The sequence below is a fragment of the Trachypithecus francoisi genome, unplaced genomic scaffold (assembly GCF_009764315.1).
Source record: "Trachypithecus francoisi isolate TF-2019V2 unplaced genomic scaffold, Tfra_2.0 Lachesis_group5, whole genome shotgun sequence".
Lineage (NCBI taxonomy): Eukaryota > Metazoa > Chordata > Mammalia > Primates > Cercopithecidae > Trachypithecus > Trachypithecus francoisi.
The window spans coordinates 13,816,767-13,834,796 of NW_022681470.1; the positions used below are offsets into that span (position 1 = coordinate 13,816,767).

Genomic DNA, 18,030 nt, shown 5'->3' on the forward strand with positions numbered 1-18,030 from the left:
TGCCCGCCCGGTACTCCGCTGAGAACACCTTCTCCACACAACAATCAAAACATCTCTAAAAACTGATAACCAAACCCATCATAGCTCTTCTTAGAGCCCTCTAGCCGTCACCCATCCTGCTCTGAAAAGCCACTGAAAGTCCTTCCCGCGCACATGTGGGCTCCTCTAGGCTCTGGCCCTGCCTTCTCCCGTCTTCGTCTGCTTCGCTCCCTGCTCCCCGCCCTTGCCTGCCCTCCTGGCTCCTCACACAAGCCAGGCTCATTCCTGCCCTGCGGCCTTGGACCAGCTGCTCCCTCCTCCTGGAATGCCACTGCCCAGGTCTCACAGAGCTGGCTTCTCTTAAGCTTGAAGGTCACCTCTGCAGAGAGGCCTCGGCTGACTGCCTAGGTGCCCTCTCCTGTCCTTATTCGTTAGAGACAGAGTCTCACTCTGTCGCCCAGGCTGGAGTGAAGTGGTGCGATCATAGCTTCTGCAGCCCCAGACTCCTGGATTTAAGCGATTCTCTTGCATCAGCCTCCTGAGTAGGTGGGACTACAAGCACATGCCACGGTGCTCAGCTCATTTTTAAAATTTTTTTGTAGATATGGGGTCTCACTATATTGCCCAGGCTGATCTTGAACTCCTGGCCTCAAGTGATCCTCCTTCCTTGGTCCCCCAAAACTCTGGCATTACAGGCGTGAGCCACCATGTCCAGCCTTTCCTGTTGTTTATCTGATTCTCTGCAGTTATCACCATGCACTATTTCCTGGTTGACTTAGGTGGTTATTCATTTGGTTCTTGGATTCTACCCCCTAGACTGTGAGCTCCCTGGGAGCAGGTACTTTGTCCATGTTCATGGCTGTCTCCCCACCTGGGGGAGGGCCAGGTAGAGGGTGAGTGCTGATTAACTCCTCTCCAGAGAGCCGGTGACTCCTGGTTTGAGGCAGAGATGGACCACGTGAGCACACGGGAGCGTTAGATTCTGCAGGGAGGTTATCCTTGGTGGCCTGGAGCAGAAACAGTGCCACGTTGGTCAGGTTCTGGGAAGCATCTGAGTGCACAGCCAAAAAAGCCTGCTTTCCACCAGGAGACCCAGAGATGCCAGAGAAAGCCTGAGGGGGCCAGAACCAGAAAGATTTGGGAGCATGGCAGTAGGGACTAGCCAGGGTCAGGAGGCTGGCATGTGAGAGACCGGGCTGCAGCCACCAGCCTCCTGTGCACGGCTGTGTGTGCCGGTGGCTCAGGTCCATATCCCAGCAACTTCCTGTTCCAACGCCCTCACACACATATATCCTCCACCACCTCAGGAAGCACCAACAGAATGCTTCTCCATTTAAAATTCAAACTTACTGTCTACGTTGCTGTTTTTTTCTAACTTTGTGAGTGTTTTTCCTAATTACCAGTTGGGTTCTAATGAATCTAATGAATCATGTAGATACAAACACAGCACACAGCATGTACAAATATACCAGTTCTTGCATTTATTCACAAGTGAGTATGTGAAAAAGAACGATTGTTGGATTCTCATTATTTGTCATCAGTTGAGGCCACGGGCCTGGGTCATTGTAAAAGTATGACTCAGTACCAGGGAAACACTGTACTAGCTTTGACTAGTCGCTCTTGTTCTTTTTAGGTTTTTTGTTTTGTTTTGTTTTGTTTTTCTGCTCCTGCTGGCATTTCTGCATTCCCCTTTGATGGTGAAAGAATGAGATCAATGAGGTACCAGAGAATTTATCTGGCAGGATCTTCTCATCTTCCTTTTTACCAATTGTCAGAACTTGGTCTGATTTGCAAACCTGGAGGACGGACGGGTGTCTTGTTTGTTTCTAGTGGTTCCTTTTGTTTTATCTTCATGTTTCTGGTGGTTGGGTTTTGAACGTTAGCCTGTGGAGAGAATGCATCCTTCCTTGACTGAGATGAGAGCGCTTTGAAAATTGTAAAGCACGCACGTTGTCAGTAGTTTTGTTGTTGTTGTTATTGGTTCCTTCCTCCAGACAGGGGCCTGGTTCCTGCTCCATTCCATCTTCTCCGCATTATAAGATCCTGAGCTTTAAACCATCCACCCCAGGGTCTCTGCATCTGCAGGAGAAGCGAATCTGTGGCTTCCCCTGCCCATGCTGGGAAGCCCCTAAGCTCCCTGAGATTGCAGGTGCTCTTGGCCTGCAATTTGGTGAGCCTGTGCCATAAGCCGCCCCTGGAGGGAGCAGAGGCAGAAACCCTTTAGTTTATCTCCAATGGACAAAGTCCTTATCTCAGAAGCCACAACTCCCTGGCCAGAATGGGATCCAGGTTCCTGGACTGTCACCTAGCTAATCCACAATTGTCCAGAAGTAGCCTCTGAGATGGCCTGAAATGTAACTTGAGCTGGCTGTCTAGGAGCTGGTGCACCATGGAGGTCCCTCCTTCACTCTTCCCAACCCCACTGCTGCCTTGGAGAGGCTGAGTCTCAGACGGAGCAGAGTCCATCCTGGGCCAGCCAGAACACAGTTGCCGTAAGCTGACGTGCAGGTGTTGCAGTAAATGTCTCTGGGGTCACTGCAGACAAGGATCGACTGTATACCTGGTGGGTCTCAGCAGGAAATCCCCCCCAGAGACTAGGCACGCCTCCCCTTCATCAGGTGTCCTATTTACAAATTAGAATGATTCCAGAGTGTCAAGGCCTGCTGTCTCCATCTCATCTTGATCCCACTGACTAGGTTGTGACCTGTCTAACAACATCACGTACCCTTTGCCGTGGCTTCACACAGAGTTAACAGACAATAAACATGCATGAAGTGGACACAAATCTCCGCAGCAGAAACCAGCCTGTGACTTTCTTTGGAGCCATGTCACCTGCCTAACCTAAACTACAGCAGACACGACATAGACACTCAGGTGTTCTGTGGCTTAAGGAACAGGAGCTGGGGCCTGGCATAAGCCAGATGCAGCGGCAGGGTGTGTATTTTCCAGCGTGCTCATCCTAATCCACCAAAGGGTGTTCCTGAGGCACGCAGGAGATGCTATGCAGGCTTCAATAGACGGCTTTTATTCTTATGCTTGATACTTCCTGCAGTTTTATGTTATCTTGTGCAGTTATAAGGAGATGGAGATAATATGCATGTTTGCCTTCTTCTGATTATGTACAGTGTCATTTCGCCAAAAATCTACACCAGCCACAAGGATACGTTTTGGCTGAATATTAGAGACTTTTCTCATTATCTTAAAAAAACAAAAAACAGAAAAGCCCAACTAACCTCTCTACTGTTATCACACATAAAGTGATGTAAATGTGTGTGCCATTGCAATAAAGTCACAGTGAGCAGAATTAAATGCTCCAGGTTTGGGCCATGACTAAGCAGCCTGACTGAACGAGGCATTTTCTGGTCTTCTTGCAGGCCCTTTCCTTGCTGGGATGGTGGATGGCTCAGTGAGCCATCAGAGAGCAACCACTCAGGTGGGTCTGCGTGGCCCTGAGACTGTTCACATTTTCAGCCATCTTTAAGGCTCAGCTTGCTTCTTCAGAGGCAGGAATTTGGAGTCCGCTGCGAGGACTTTGCTGAGTTCAGACTGCGCAGCTCAACTACATGCCTTTCAGGGGCTCATCCGTTCTGCTGGTGAATAATAGATGTTTGGCATTTCCAACAAGGCCGTGCATCTTGCCAGGTTCTATGAAGACACTGGGGGAAATGTCCTAAAATGCAACCCCTGTCCTCAACGAGCTCACTGGGTGAAAAGCATGACATACAGAGGCAACATGTGAGCAATAAGTCACTTAAGTCATGCTTGAGCATATCTCTGCAAATGTGTGGAAGAGACAGATCAACTAAACTCTCAGTCCAGCAGTGCAGGTGTGGAGAGGGCAGCCACACTCTGGCAGAGCTCCTGAGTGCTTCCTGTTTTGGAATGCCAGTGGCGTCTGCCCTCCTCACTGTTCAGCATGCATTACCATGCATTACCATGGGTGATTAGTAATTTAAAATTTTTATCTCCTGTAGCTCTCACACTTGATGGTGGAATCATCAAATGCTTTAGAGATGCCATCGGCCCAAATGGGGAGATCAAGGCAATCAGAGATACATGTGACTTGTTCAACGTCTCCAGGTTCCCCGTTCATCCAGTAGCTTGAGAAGTCAGTCTTTGGCTAGCAGGAAGAACAGACAGGCCCTGGCACCATGCCAGTGGCCCTGACACCTCAGGGAGATCCATTTAGTGAGGCCTTCAATTGGGCCTCTAGACCTCATGGCCTCCCTGTGCAGGCAGGTGAGGGTCTTGTCCCAAGATTTTCACCAACAGGCAGGTGAAGGCACTGGGTGACATCAGCACAGATTTATGCAGCAGGACGCACTCTGTGGCAAGAAAGAACACTGCTGCTCTTAGTAATATATACAGAAGGACCAGAAAGCAACCTAAGAATCAGTGCCTGGCTTGCAGTCGCATGAGATGTTTCTACTGGGATTCTGGGTTGGGCTTCTCTGGTGAAGGAGCCAGGGCCTGCAAGGGTTTTAAGTGGCCCCTTCAGGTTCACTCTGACCCACCTCAAGCTGCCCCGGCAACACCCAGGGCCCTGCAGGAGGAATCTAGAGACCTAGGGTCTAGGCTCAACACCGCCACTCATTGGCTCTGTGGTCTTGGCCATGTCAACCTAAGTTGAATGGCTGCCGCAGCCCTGTGGCCTTCCAGGATGTCATGAGGTATCCACATGGCCTTACGCACATGGGTGGCAGAGCTCTTCCTCTCTGTCTTGCAGTGGGAGGCCTTGTTGCAATGGGAAACAAGCTATAGAGATAAAAACAATGAACCTGTTGACTGATCCTAGAGACGCCCAAGTGGAATACATTTTTTTTTTTTTTTTTTTGAGACAGAGTCTCGCTCTGTCTCCAGGACAGTGGCGCAATCTCGGCTCACTGCAACCTCCGACTCCTTGGTTCAAGCAATTCTCCTGCCTCAGGCTCCCGAGTAGCTGGGATTATAGGTACGCACCACCACGCCCAGCTAATTTTTGTATTTTTAGTAGAGACGGGGTTTCACCATGTTGGCCAGGCTGGTCTCAATCTCCTGACCTCGTGATCCGCCCATCTCGGCCTCTCAAAGTGCTGGGATTACAGGCGTGAGCCACCGTGCCCGGCCGGAGTACGTTTAAATAGGACGACCCAAAGACGCACTGACGTGTGCAGCCGCTAACCTGCCTTGCAGCAGGAAGATGCGCGATACAGCGTGTCATATCACACACATTCAAACGTTAGCCAGACTCTCAAGTCTCTTAAAAATCCTCATAACCAGTTTCCTCGGTGACAGTTTTTCAAATCACCACTCTTGGAAACAGCTGGAGAGCACATTAGGGCCCAGCTGATTTTGTGGGCTCCTGAATACCTATTTGGGTCCTCATATGGCAAGAGCTTCCCATCTCCTGCAGCAATCCTCAAACTCTCCAACCCCTCTGGGTGGAACTGTAAAGACCCTCTTCATGCAAACAGCCTGTCCTGAGCCCAGCAGCCCTGGGAATCCAAGGACACTGTCTGCAGGAGACTGCGATGAGATGGCTGTGCAGATGGGAGGGCGGGGGCCTGGGAACAGCAGTGCCTTACAGCATTCTCCTTATACCCCCTGTGGTTCAGGCTTGAGCTCCAGGAAATAAAGAAGAAAGAAGCATGCTTATGTCTATTAAGGCAGCAGCAGTGGCGTGGAGGCCCCGCATCTGAAGTTAGTATTCTATGATGGTGATCAGCCCTTGTATCTTTCACCAGTAAGAAAACAGGGACCCGGACACCATGAGACCCCTGTTAGAGCCTCATCTTCCTTTCTGACCCTTGACTCTCACTAACATACAAAGGCTGCTCTCCAGCGACAGGGCTAGTGACTAGTTTCACTTGTCTTTCTACAAAGAGAAGTATTTTAAATGCTTTCTATTTGTAGCCAACAAGCCCTGTGATGACTAACAGCAAAGGTGGCATCTCTCTGTACATTGATTTTTAGTGCAGGCTTAATGTCTGTATGTAATTATTTTTACCATGCAGGTGAAGCAAGAAATTAAATTGGGTTTTTTAATGAGGGGGAAAAACCAGCACTAGAAATGAAAGATCACAGGAGAACTTGAGCAGGTCACCTGTTTGCAAATAGTTTCTGCTTTAGGTCTCTGTTACTGAAAATACATTTCCCCTGCCCCCTTCCCCCACACCCTACAGATCTGCTGTTGCTTTCTTTGGGTTTCTCAGGAAAGAAAAGTCTCCTAGGATCCTCCTCTTCAGCTGCCTGACAAGCCTAAAAGGAGAGCAACATTCCTGTGTAAGGGAGGGTAATGGGTTTTCTGCAGTTTTGTACATACTCCAGCGAATTTGTGGATCTTGAGGCTGGAGGAGCTCCTGGAGGAACCGAATTCATGTGCTCAGGGCCGGATGAATCCACCACGCCGCGTTGCTGGGAGGCGTACACGAGCTGCCCGGCTTCCCCCTGAGGAAACAGTCTGTTCCTTCTTCAGCTTGCCCTTCTCCACTTACAGGCTATGAGAGAGAACACTGGAACTCTGAAAACGGGGCCCAGGGAATCGGATTTCCACCCTGGTAGAGCTGGGAAGGGCAGGCCCGGACATCCCCGCCAGAGGCTGGTTTTCCAGGCAGTACCTGGGAAAACAAGCTGAGCCAATGGGAGGCTGGCCGTCAGGTTAGGCTCAGACATGCTGTGCCCCAGTGGACACCAAGGCGCCGAACTCAGTGTTGCTTCTAGAAGGTCATCAGGGGCTGGGAATGAAGGACGGGGATGTGGCTCGACCAGGCCCTGACCTGGGCATCAGCTCCATAGTCAGCAGCCCTCTCTCACTCTGGGTAGCTGCTCTAGCAGACTCCAGGAGGCTGCTCCTGTGTCTGACGTGAGAGATCCACTTGCCCTTGGTTTTGAGTCGCAGGTTAAGGAAAGGAGACAACCATCATATTAAGTTCTACTTTCAAACCTGAGCCTCTTCTTAAGAAACTCCAGTTCGTCTTTGGATCAGTTCTGCACAGCAACAAGTTTTTATTTTACTGTCTCCCCAACCTGAGGCAAAAGTGTACCCGTCTGGCCTCCAGCTCCCAGTCTCCCCTAGCTCTGCCATCCTTTGGGGACCCCACGCCTGTGGGTCCTGTTTGTATAGAACTGGTACACAATTCTCCCCTCTGCTCCTTCCAGCTCTCCTTGGCCGTGTCTTCAGCACAGATGTCAGCCAGGGTGTGTGGGGCCCGGGGAGGCAGGGAAGGACTGGGCATTCCAGCCAGCAAGGGCGGGAATGGGTCTGCTTTGCTATATCCCCAAAGGAGGTCCCTCACCCCCACCCCAATAGGGCCCTCTTTGCTTTATCTTAGTGCATCCCCAACTCTGAGCTGGGAACGCCTCCCAAGAAAGGCAGCCAAGGCCTGTGATAGTAAAGGAGGGGCATGAGGAGGGACTTCTGGGGCTCATCTCCTACTCACCCATGTTTCCCTCCACGACCTTGACCCTCCCGGTGGCTCTGTCCTCTCCCTGGACATGGGACACAATCATGCACACTCTGGAAAGGCCAAGGAGTGCTCTTTAGAGGGCCAGCTGTGGTCCATCTGAAGGTGACAATTTGCCAATTTGTTTTACAGGGAGGCTGCCATGGGCCTCACAATAGCAGTCCCTGCTTCCGCCCTTCTGTCATCTTCCAACTAAAGAGGCCAGGAAATGGCCGAGTCAGCTCCTGCTGCAGCACCTCCTAGAATCATAAGAGGCCTTTCTGAGAATCTTGCTGAACCCTGAGGGTGAGGAGTGTCAGGTTTTGCAGCGGGGGGAAGCTGGCAGTGGAACCTCCACTTCTAAGTAACCTTTGCTTCGGAAACCTGCCAAGTCTTTGCCTGGAGACTTGCCTTTGATCACGACTTGTCACCTCTCAGGAGATGTTCCACTTTCTAAGCAGGTGAAAAACGAACCGGATGAAAAATAAGGAACTGGACTCTTCACAGAGTCCCCCTGTCAAGCCAAACTACTGGTTGCACCTCCAAGGGGGAAAAGGGAACATCCCTGTTCCTCAGGTCCCAGGGCTCCGTGGGACCCAGGACCCCTGAACAGCCTGCAACCCTAGGACGACGGCCTGGCCACGCTCCAGTAGAGAGCAGAGGCTTGGGCCACGGCCACGGACTGGCTCCTGCTCGCTGGGTTCACCTTGGTGACCAGAGGGCACTGTGACCGCCCACTTCTCCTCCCTCCCTTCCTCCTCCCCTCAGTGCTTTATGGACCTGAGTTTCTGGAGCTTTCTCAAAACCATGGACACATTCCCAGTGGAAATCATGACATTTTCCGTTTCACATTACGCACTCCACAATGCCCCAGGAAGGGAGACAGAGAGGGAAGGAAAATAAGGCCTGGGAGCCAGCCCCTCTGTCTGCAGCCAGGGCTGCTGGCTGCTCTGTTTATCCTGGAGTCACCTCCCTCCCCAACTTGACAGCCAGTGCCCCAGTGTTTTCTTCTGCAGTCAAAGGCCGCCATGAATAGGTGAACTGCCTTTTCTATCTACTCATGTGGCACATCTGGATAAAGGCGTGCCTCTCTACTTTGTTGTGTTTTTTTTAAACTTTACTTTCCACTGCCATGGTAACTGCTGCATGTTTGGCAGAGGGAAAGAGGAAAAAAAAAAAAAAGCTCGGAGAGAAGAAAAGGAGCTCTCAGCGCGGGGCTGGCGGCCGTCCAGGGTAATCATGCCGCAGAGCTGAAATGAGGCCTCTGGCGGGCAGCCAAGTTACAAAGAACAAAGCTGTCAGTTCCTAATGTTGGCGGCAATGCTTGTTTGGCACCCTTATATGGTTTCCCAGAACTCCCTGCCTTGGCCGCCTTCCATTCCCTTCAGGGCAGCAAACAGGATTAGCACAGCGCTCCGACTTGTTTTTCTCCTCTCTCCTCCAACTGTTCCAATGACATCATCCCTGCTGCATTCATTTGCCAGCAGGGTGGTTTTTTCTCTCTCTCCACCTCCCTCCTCCCTTCCTCCCTCCCTCTCCCTCCATTTCTCTCTCTCACACACACACATCTCTACTCCCACTCACTTCCTGTAGCCTCCCCCTCGCCTCTGACTTTCTTTAAATGCAATGTTTTAGGTCATTCTTCTTGTCCAGCTTCTCTGTTAAATTAAAAACACCCTAGTGCTTGTACATTTAGCTGAATCAAGCCAGACGCTGTATTTTATTTTTATAACTGAATTCCTGTGAGATAAAAATCTCATTTTCCTTAGTAGGCTGTAATCGGCACTCACAGGGATGTGGTTTCCAACTGCCCCAGCTCGCGCTTCCTTAGGAAGCTCCGCTGAGAAATGAGCTTGGCTCCTGTTCAGGTTTAAAGGGCCCGAGGCCGGTCACACGTTGCTCACTCATACACACACACACTACACACACACACAGGATGTGCACACAAAGACCATTATACATGTATGCACACACACACGGACACACGTTCTTGTCCAGGAAAACACCTACGGCTCCACACACACAGAGCAAAAAAATATCCCCTGAGACAAACACACAATCAGTACCCAGTGCCATTCTTCCCCTTTCCAGGAGGAAAATAGGTGAATAAGTCAAGCTGAAAGCTGCTTCCGAAAAGACTGTTTTAAACTAGCAGGCAGGCCAGCGTTATGCAACTCATGGCTGGGTTCATTAAAGGAATCCAGGTTTGCCGACTGCACAAATGTTCCCCTGCCTCCGCCCCAGCCCCCCCACCCCACCCTGCTCTGATTCATGAACTAGTTTTCAGATTCATGAATCACTCGGGAGCCAGCAAGAGAAAAATGAGTAGTATTGATCTCATTTCAATTGAAATGGGCTCATTAAGGCCATGCTGGCTGTGGATGGCTTTGCATGACAAGACGCTGGCGAGCGTCCGAGGTCTGCAGGCGGGCGCCCCAGCCTGCGGGTGGGACAGGACTCCTTGCGTGAAGCCTCCACGGAGGGTGCCCCTTCTTCGTATTATTAAATGGACACAATATGATCTACTGATACAAGGGACTCTGGCTGGACTCCGCGGCCCGCGTTGGGCAGGCCGGTTGCCTTCTTTTTGTGTTGCCCATTTATTTTATTTTATTTTTTTCACAGTTAATGGAATCTCAGTGCAATCTCTCTCCTGGATCTCTGGTGACTCTCAAGGACTACCTGAAGTAGGAATTCACCTTCTGAACCAACTGGTGTGTCTTGGGGTTTGTTTTAACGCAAACAAGAAGCTTTTTACTCTTTCCCTCCAACCCTCGGCCTTGCCACCCGCCTTGCGCCGTCTTCAGCGAGAAGGACTAGGGAACCAGGAACCATCTAGACTTGGAGTAATCTAATTTATGTGGGGAAAGGTTCTCCACCAACTGGATGACTGCCTTCATGTGGACACCGGTGTTATAAAACCATTCTTTCCCTTCCCAAATGAGAGTACGGTTGAGGAAGCAGCAATAGAGCCTGGGTGCAGAGACATCGCAGAGGGAGGCATTAGGCCCCTGGGGCAGATGTCGCAGGGGCTGCCCACAAAGGAGCTCTCTTCTCTCCCACGGCCTTTCCTCTCCCCACTTGAGTTCCAGCTCCTCTTGACAGGTGCTCCCCTCCCCATTCCAGCCCTTCGCCTTACACTTGTCCCCACGGCTGGGAAATCTTTTCCTCTTCCTCTCTACAACACCGGTTGGGCACCGTATGTGAGCACATCGGGAGAGGCTATTAGCTTTGATTTGCAGCTTCCAAATGGATTTTTGCATGGTTTCTTCCTCCAGCTCCTTCCACCCCCACCCCGGCCCTGGGAGATTTAAAAACAATGGACTGGACACATGCTTTTTAGAAACCCCAAAAAGCTGTCAACCAACACCATAGAAGGATTCCATCCTAAGAGGCATACTTTGGATCCAAGAGTTTAGAAATGAGATTCTTATCCATTGACTTCAGAGACACCGTCGTTCATTAGACGCATTTCCCTTGGCAAGGATTCGACGATGTGACCTTACTCCCCTTTGTTCCTGCAGTGCCCAGAGAAACTGGGAACGACCCAAAGAAGGAAAAGGAAGATGTGTTTGTATGAATTTCAATCAGCAGTTGGTTCAGAGTCAAGAAGAGCTGTTTTGCCTTCCGTGAGGTTTACTTGAAGGTGCCTTTCGGCTCTGAGCTGCCCGAGCATTCTTGGGCTGAATCTGCAGTCAACCGGAGCCCTGGGCCTGCCGCTCCCCGTGGGTTAAAACCCCTCCCACAGATTTGCTGGCTAGCCTTAGAGCGAACGGGGATAGTGGGTTGGCTCAGGTTTTGCATTAAGTCGTCTGATTTTTTCCACTGCAGCCTCCCATTCTGTGATAAAGCTAAGTTGCTAGGAAAGCTTTATGTAACACCCACCCAGCCTCAGCTTCTCAGACCAGCAAGTGTTGTTTTCAGAGTTCCCCATAAACCTGGCAGCACATCAAAACCTCTGTTTCATAACAGACTAGAAATAGGATTTTCTAATAACATTCCGAGGACTGGGCTTATCGTGCAGGGATCTGCACTTTTATGAATTGTTAATGGTTAACTAAACAAAGACCCCCAGGACACCCAACCTGCTATCTCTGGGGTCAGGATGGGAAGGGAAGCTGGAAGAATGTGGTTTCTACATCCATGATCTGTTGGTTAGTGACCCAGGGCCTTTTTCAAAGAATTTGCTCAATAATCTCAAACATATTGGAGGATCTTATTCTTGTTTTTAAAAAAGAAAAACAACTACCTTCTTCCTACTTCTTCCTTCATTCATGGAGAATGTGGTTTCCTTTTATTTTGTTGCCAGACACACTACAGTTATGGATTTAACCCCTAGCTTTCCTTTGGGAGAGGGCAGCTTTCTTCCAGACACACCTAGATTTGGGGGATCCAAATATCTTCATGCAATAGACAAACCACACTTTTCAAACTCCCCTCCCAGAATTGTGGGTTGACAGAGTGATTACAGAGAGAAGGGAGCCTGAGGTTGCCACGTCCCTCCTCCCTCACACCCATGTGCTCCTCCCGAGATGCGGTCCACCCCATCTCGTCCGGTTCTGGATTAGATTATCACAGGGATGGCAGCTCCCTCCAAAAGGCCATTTGCAGCCTATTTAGTTGTCACTCAAGAAACTTCTTCCTGGGATTCCAACGACATGTTCCTTTGTTCCGTGTCGTCACATTGCCTCTGCTGGTGTGGCGGTGCCTCCCTTCCCAGCTCTTCCCCATCCTTCTTGTGCAGTAAGTACGTGGGTATCACTTCAAAGCAAAAGGAGTCCTTGTCCGTGCCGTCCCTGTTGAGGTGAGGAGGACCATCACCAAAGCCCCTGGACAGGGTAACTGTGGACGGCAGGGCCTCAGCATTAGCAAGGCTGACCTTAGGGAGAGCCTGATGACAGGTAGCTGCCTCTGGGTGAGCATGAGCTGCCTTAAGAGGATGCTGTTTTATGGGCTCTCCCTCACTCCCTCCTATGACCCTCCATGCCCTCAACATTCTTCCCTGGGTGAACTCTCTGGGCTCACCCACGGGAGCACCTCGATTCCCTGACCAGGACCTAAGCTTTCACCCAGCTGGAGCTACACTGCCCCTTCCCTGCACAGCCCTCAGCTCTGTGCACCCTGTTATGTCCCTTTTTTCCAGCTTAATCGTCATCTCTCCCTCTCCCCAATCTCTTCAAATAATTCTGCTTGGTATATCTCTTCTAGCTTCTTGCTTTGGAATACTGGCTCCTAGAGGTTCCAATTCTGGCCTTTCCAGGGTACGTCTTACGTGGTCATTTCTTCTGTGGCTGTCCACGTAGTTTCCTCCATCCAACTGGCGTTAGCAACATCTTCCCATTTAGTTCCATTTGAATGTGATTTACCGGCTTCTTACCCTTTCTTCTGGATTATTAGTAAACATGAAAAAGAAAAGGCTCTCCTCTCACCAGGGCTGTCTCTTGTGTCCAGCGGGGCCCTCAGGAAGAAGCCCCATGCCCCCTGACCTGCACACCAGCCCTCAGCGTGAAACAACTGACTCCAAGGAAACTGCAGTCACAGTGGGCTTCCCTTACCAGGCTGAGATTTCATATCCTTGAGATCCATTTAGTGCCTGGACACCTGGTTGCTATGGGGATGGTTGTCATGAAAAACACACCAATCTGTAGAGAGATATAAAACGGATCCCGGCGGTACACACTCGGGCACATTAGCTCTGAGAAATGGCTTGCTGCTTATCACTTTCTTTTGTGGACACAGTGCCTCTGCTTTTCAAATTCAACCTGGGTGACCTTCTTAGAACCAGGCCAACACAAATCCATTTTCAGTTATTTCCTAAGGGACAATCAAGGGCTTCCCCAAATGCCAGATGTCCCCCATCTTCCTGTCCCGAGCTGAGTCAGCTGAGAAGAAGAGGACATTCTTTTCTGGCACGGTTTGTTCTTTACTGACTGCCATTGATCCATTAGCAAAACAGAGCAGGCAGAACAAAAATACTGACCCTGACAACGCTTCAGATCAGGTGGCTCCAATGAGTGACAGATGTTAGCAGGAGACCTTGGATGCACTGCCCAGTTTGCAGGGGCAGAAGCTGAAGGGGACACTAGAGACCAATTCAGGACACAGCACAAACCTGCATCAGGACTGGGTGATTCAGCAAGGTATTAGCTCAGGGCTGGGTAATTCAGCAAGAGACACTGAAAAGATGTATGGGGTGTTGATTAACCTGACCTCCTCTTTCTCCACATTCTCAGAACTTGCATTTGGTTATCACTTGCTGAAGGTCTCTTTTTCCCTCGGTCTGGCTTATTTGCAGAAACCAGTAAAACATTTCATGCATCTCTCTTGGGTATAGACCTAGACTCCACGACTCTGGAAGGGTAAAGGGGCAGACACTGGTTCATTTTGCAATTCACAAAGAATAGCTGGAGGCCTTCTGGCATTTACTTGGGGTAAGGGGTTGAAAGAATGGTTCGGTGTTCCGATTTTAAGCTGTGCCATTGGCTAAGTGTAACCTGGAGTAGGCAAATGGGGAAAATTAACTACAGCAATAGTCACGTTATGAATGCAGGCAAGGTCTACTTCTGAAATGGTTCCGGCCGGGCGCGGTGGCTCAAGCCTGTAATCCCAGGACTTTGGGAGGCTGAGACGGGCGGATCACGAGGTCAGGAGGTCCTGGCTTACACGGTGAAATCCTGTCTCTACTAAAAATACAAAAAACTAGCCGGGCGTGGTGGCGGGTGCCTGTAGTCCCAGCTACTCGGGAGGCTGAGGCAGGAGAATGGCGTAAACCCGGGAGGCGGAGCTTGCAGTGACTGAGATCCGGCCACTGCACTGCAGCCTGGGTGACAGAGCGAGACTCCATCTAAAAAAAAAAACAGAAAAAAAAAAAAGAAATGGTTCCTAGTGCTAGTGGGACTCCCTATCTGAAAGCCTGCATTAAATACGTTCTTTATTTTGGGGGAATATGTCTGAATTCTTAAAAATGGGTCAGAACTTAGTCACTGACTTGGTGTTTCATCTTCAGCAATTCCTTTGATTACTCAATCCCTCAATGTCCTTCTTTATTACTGGGAGAAGTGATTTTGTTTCTGTTTCATACCAAAAAGACTCTTAAACATCTTTTGGTCAGTCCCATCACATTGCTGCTGAGAGTGAAGGTAAAGACCAGACTCAGATGAATGCATGGATGTGAGAACAATGAATGCATTTATCATGCACAATGTTAGTATAATGTGCTATACAATGTTAGGATGTGTGTTCTTAGTACTCCCTATAGACTGAGTGGTTTTAAAAAAGAAGTCCCGCTGTGGTGTTCCAAATTCTTCAGCTAGTTCCACTAACTACACTGAGCTACTGTTATTTTGACCTCTCATTTGCATATCTTCAATTTCTCTAAATACTCCTTTAACCCTTCCCTATCAATAGTTTACTGACTGCATCCTCCCAATCATTCTTACCTCTTATCTTTATCTTTCTCACTTAAGCTAATTTTTTAAAAGCAGTTTAAAAGCTCAGCTAATTTAGTCATTTCCCTTGCAACACCCTTCACCTTCATTAATGGACCTAGTTTCTGTTTTTCCACACTCTCCCCCTGGCGCATGCACACACACACACGCACACACACAAAAGCAAACATGTTTATAAAAACATACCTTCTTCCCCTTAGTTCCTTTGGCTGGCATTAAATCATTCCGCCTTTTTTTTTCTCTCCCGCCCCCATATTTTTCCTAAACACGTTAACTTGGCCTTGGCGTTCTTTCTAATTCTCCTCCCTCTGTGTCTCCATTTCTTGAACAAGTTCAAGAGAGAGTTGCTCTTTTGATTTTTTTCGCCACCCTGGCCCAGCTGAAAGCACAGGGAACACTTCTTGCTTGCTATTTTTTATCCTGTTTTCATGGGACCTGGAGTCTCAGCCCTGCAATTATGGCCTCTTTCATGTTATCTTTCTCCCAAGGCAGCAGCTCACATCCTGGCGAGCGACACAATGGCAGTGTGGGTCTTGACTTAGCTTTCATACCTTTTGTTTCAGAATGCAGGATTTCCTTATAGTTTGTTTGGGCTTTTTAAAAAGCTTATTTACTGATCCTGAGAGGTGCCAGATTTACAACCCTGAAGAATAAAGGCCAAGTTTCTATGTGCCTGGAAATACTCCATCATGTCCAGGCCACTGTGATGTTTTGAGCCAACCTAGAGGCTGATTTGATGGCTGTGGGTTCTATCCTGTTGTTGCCAAAGAGGGGCTGCAAAAACAGACCAGACCACAGCTCACTGTGCCTCTTGTTGCATAGAGAGGACAGCGCGAGGAATTCAGACCAGGATAATGTTTGAAAATGGGGAGAACGTTGATTACATTTTAAAACTACAGTCTTGTTTATACTCTGGTAGTCAACACTAATCATTTATTTGTTTAAATTAAGCTCCCTCGCCTTAATTAAAAGTTGCAATGTGATTTTTAAAAAGTTATCCAACTGTGTTTAAACCTCACATTCCTAGATTTTGTACCAAGGCCCTATCTTTATACAATAATTTCAATACAATACAGCATTTTCACAAACAAATACTTAAATGGAGACATGAGGTCTTTTTAGGAGAGAGGATATGTGACCTTCCTGGTGGAACCACGGACAGGGCCTTAAGCATGAGGACATTGTAGGTTTACTCAGTAATCTCCAACCAACGGTGTCTGTTTTTTTTTTTTTTTTTTTTTCCTTGAAGCCAGGGTAATGTTGCCCAAGAAGCACTGGAGGAGAGGCAGAATACAGACAGATTTGTCGAGAGCACTTACATGTGTGCACACACAGTGACAAAGGGCAGGCTTGTTGTACAGCCATATCACGGAGCCAGGGGACGTACCTTGGGAAGATGAAATGTCAGTACTGTTTTCATAGCACAGAGCCCAGCTCTATACCAGACCAATTAGGGAGCTCAGGTCTGGGTGATTTCAGAGGCCCTGATCCAAGTAACTTTCCTAATAAGTCTGACGCTGTGTTCCAGATTTGTACTTTATGTTTACTCCTGGCATCAAGACAGTGTCTCCAGAAGTTTCTTTTTAAAACTATTTTTTCCCCTTAAAACACTACATCCCCTGCCTGAAGTGAGGGTCTCAGCCAGCCCATGTGCCTTGATAGCGCATTGTTCGAGTTTTGAATCAAATGCCGCCTTTTCATGGAGAACTTCCTGAATCTGCCGTTAACATTTCATTTTTTTCTGGGTGTCCGGAGTAAAACCCCCTCTGTGAAAGATTTATCACTTCCGCTCTATTACAGCTGCCTGTGGGCATCCCTCAATGGTGAGCTCCGTGAGAGCGAGGACTGCGTCTTCATCCTCCAGATCACGACTCGTGCTAAGTACTGCTCTGTCTAGAATTTATTGTTTTGTATTTTGACGTCTCTGTCCAGATGTCTCTCTGGGATCACAGATAGAGAGCTCTTTGAGCACATGGACTTTGTCTTGTTTATCTTTATAGCCCGAGTGCTGAACAGACTGTCACACCAAAGGTGCTCACATGCCTGTCGGATGACTGAAGTTGTACAACCTGTAGACAGAAGAGCTAAGTGTCCACACAGCCTTCCCTACTCTTTCCATTCTGTGTACCTATCTTGCTGTCGCCATTTACTCCCTTCTTTCTTTCTGTTTCTTTCTCTGTCTGTCTCTCTTTCTCTCTCTCTCCCCCTCTCCTTCCTTTCTTTCTTCCTTCTTGCTTGCTTGACAGAGTCTTAAGTTATCACCAGGCTGGAGTGTAATAATGGCACGATTTTGGCTCACTGCAACCTCCGCCTCCTGGGTTCAAGCGATTCTCCTGCCTCAGCCTCTCGAGTAGCTGAGATTACAGGCATGCGCTACCACTCCCAGCTAATTTTTGTATTTTTAGTAGAAACGGGGTTTCACTATGTTGGCCGGGATGGTCTCGATCTGTTGACCTCGTGATCTGCCTACCTCGGCCTCCCAAAGTGCTGGGATTACAGGCGTGAGCCACCATGCCCGGCCACTCCTTTTTAGTCCAGTGAAATCTAGCTAGCTTCTCCCTTACCCATAATTGTTTCATTGTAACTTATTCTTGCTTAGATTACCAGAGCTATATTTAGACATCTTAAATAGTATCCTCCACTGCCTACAGTCCAAAGGACTGTATTCAGTTCCCGTGACCCCTCCCTGGCATGGTAACTCTCTCTTGCCTTAGTTTCCATGGCACGACAGCCTTCTGCTTGCCTTCTTGTAGCCGAGCTCGTGTATCCAGCAATTATTGGTGCTCCCAAGGTTCCTTGTTCTTCCTCCTTCAGAGGCGTGTGCTCCTCAACAACTCTGGTTCCAACAACCATGCCAATGTGAAGGACCCTAGATTTCCAACTCCAGCAACGACCTCTTTCCAGAGCGTTGGATGCGTATTCCCATTAACCTACTACACAGCTGCACGTGGATATCCCAGAGCCCCTTTAAACTCAGATCATCATCTTCCCACCAAAATCTGTCCTCCCCTCAACTCAGGACAAAGACCTCACTGTAGGAGAACAAAGGAAGCGGAAATCTAACAGGTGGCAGGTCACCTATAAAACCTTAGTGTCATGCAAGAGGGCTGTCCCATGCGGTCATGCTCGGTATTGAGCCAATGTAATGAAGAAGCGCATAGTGTGTGCTGGGCATTTTCCAT

The 18,030-nt window shown here is 49.0% G+C and overlaps 1 long non-coding RNA gene across 1 annotated transcript; it reads right to left on the reverse strand.

Moving 5' to 3' along the window:
• Positions 1-1,642: 1,642 nt before the first annotated feature.
• LOC117075339 lies at positions 1,643-7,690 on the reverse strand. The gene is made up of 2 exons (XR_004433972.1): positions 6,281-7,690; positions 1,643-4,304 (listed from the first exon to the last, which is right to left on the reverse strand). It is a non-coding gene; the product is annotated as an uncharacterized LOC117075339 (long non-coding RNA).
• Between the last annotated feature and the right edge of the window lie 10,340 nt (positions 7,691-18,030).